This window comes from Octopus sinensis, linkage group LG7, assembly GCF_006345805.1.
Source record: "Octopus sinensis linkage group LG7, ASM634580v1, whole genome shotgun sequence".
NCBI lineage: Eukaryota > Metazoa > Mollusca > Cephalopoda > Octopoda > Octopodidae > Octopus > Octopus sinensis.
Window position 1 is genome coordinate 69,807,497 of NC_043003.1, and position 2,500 is coordinate 69,809,996.

Genomic DNA, 2,500 nt, shown 5'->3' on the forward strand with positions numbered 1-2,500 from the left:
TCTGGCTATCCAGTTTAGTATCTTCACTCGTTGGGAAAGGTTCAGAAGTATGGAGCATGGGTTCTGCATACTTTAAGTGACAACAACAAAAATCAATGAGCCATGATCCCTGCTGGTTTGCTTACTTGTCACTGCTCAACTCATAGACACAAGCAACGATTTCTTTAACAAATCATTACTGGTGACAAAAAAATGGTGCTTGTACATCAATATGAAACAGCATAAGGAATGACTTAGCCCAGGTAAACAAGCAACACCATGCGTTAAACAAGATCTTCAACTGCATAAAACATTGTGCATATGGTGGGACTGGGAACGGATTATCCATTACGAATTGTTTGAACGGAACCAAACAGTCAACAGATGGAACGACTCAACACAGCTATTCCTAATCAGCAGCATGGAGTTCTTCTGCTGCATGACAATGCCCACCCTCATATCACCAAAATAACCAAGGAAGTCATTCAAATGCATGGCTGGAAAGTGCTACCACATCCGCTGTACTCTCCTGATTTGGCACCAAGGGATTTCCACCTCTTTCGATCTCTTTCAAATGGTATGCGTGGAGTTTTGTTCAATACTAATGCAGAATTGAGAGCTTGGTTGGATCAATTTTTTGAGTTGAAATCAAGTGATTTCAACCAACGAGGTATTGAAAATCTTGTTGGATGTTGGGAAGAAGTTCTAAACAACAAGGGTGAATACATTACTGATTAATTAGTTATTTTTTTTATTAAACCTTTTAAAAAATTAAAATTTTAAAAAATGGTGGGAAATTAGTTACCAACCCAATATATATATATATATATGTATTTGTGTGTATGTTTGTGTGTCCGTGTTTGTCCCCCCACCATCGCTTGACAGCCAATGCTAGTGTGTTTACATCCCCGTAACTTAGCAGTTTGGCAAAAGAGACCAACAGAATAAGTACCTCTCTTAAAAAACTGAGACTGATTCCTTTGACTTAAAAATTCTTCAAGGCAATGCCCCAGCATGGCCACAAGGTAATGACTGAAACAAGTAAAAGATTATTCAACTGGCCTTGAAAGAATGAAATGCAATTGTATAGCTAGTGGGGGAAGGGAGGGTCTGCTCTGAGCAACACTTTTATGAAGGCAGATCTTTTGGATCTATTGTGTATGCGCTAAGGGCTGCCCCAAATGCCACACACTCTATGTCACTGATGAAATGCAAATTTCACCTATCTTTAATGCTTTTATAAGCAAAATATAATGTCCACTCTTATTTCATGGCTCAATGGTTAACAGTGTGTCTATGACATCCAGTTTTAAAATCAATTTTCTCCAAACAATAAACTAGCCAAGCAATATAAGCAGCGGAAAAATATATTTAAAACAGTTAAAAGTAAGAGCAACACTTCATAAATCTCAAACCATTGTTCCTCAGATTTTAAAGAAAAATAGGAGTTGATAGCTATGGGAATTGGTTGATACTTGGTTTGCCAAGAACTTCTTATGGCACAATGGTGGTTGTCTTTGGAAAAAAAATAGCGATTTCTTTAATGAGTAGGATTTGGTTGATAGAACTTGTCTGGAAGTCTGTCTGTCTTTCTCGCTCTCTCTCTCACACACACACACATATATCATCATCATTTTACGTCTGTTATATATATATATATGTATATATATATATATATATATATATATATATACACACATACACACTGGTGCGTGTGTGTATGTGGGTGAATGTATATATGTGCACATGTGTCTGTGACGATGTGTGTGTGTATATATAATAGTCTATGTGATGTTTGCACTTATGCATGTTTGAGTGACTGACTGCATATATGTATGAGTGTATATATGTGTGAGTACACAGACACACACAGAAGTATGAGTGTATGTGTATGTATTAGTGTGCATGTGTGACTGACTGTACATACGTACATATATGTGTGTGTGAGAGTGTGTCTATGAGGGTGTGAGTATGAGGGTGTGTGAGTGTGTGTGTGTGTGTGTGTGTGCATATGTGTATCTTTTGCCAATGTATACAGGTGAACAATTTTTAATACATGTAATATCAATGAGAAAAATACTCTCTTGTCACAGTAGCCTTCAAACAAGCAATGAACCAATGACTGGCACTGTTGGAGAAAATTCTAACCAATAATCTTCTTCACTAAATATCAAATAAATAAAAATAAATAAATAAGTGAAAGAAATAAAAAAAAAAGGAAAAAAAAGCGTTCTTTTTTTTTGGGTAGGAATAAATTCTTTAACTCCAAGATATTCAATAAGCAACTATATTGGAAGTGTTAAACCAAAGATGTATTAACAGACATCAAAATCAATAAGTGGAATAGTTTGGTTGATACTGTCAAGAGTAATATTCCTTAAAAAGACTTACCTTTAATTATATCAGTTACCAAATAATAAAAAGAGAAAGAAAGAAAAGGATGAAGGAGAAGGGATGTCTCATTCAGCCTAATTTAGCTTCGAACACTATTGATTTTGATTTTGTACAGTATTAACATAAA

The 2,500-nt window shown here is 35.4% G+C and overlaps 1 protein-coding gene and 1 long non-coding RNA gene across 4 annotated transcripts in view; one reads left to right on the forward strand and one right to left on the reverse strand.

Annotated features, from left to right (window-relative positions):
* Positions 1 to 2,500, reverse strand: part of LOC115214434 (doublecortin domain-containing protein 1-like) — a 299,436-nt gene that overhangs the window by 218,689 nt on the left and 78,247 nt on the right. The gene's annotated exons all lie outside the window — the stretch shown is intronic.
* The window catches only part of LOC118764269, an 8,523-nt gene that overhangs the window by 5,928 nt on the left and 95 nt on the right, over positions 1 to 2,500 (forward strand). The window lies entirely within an intron of this gene.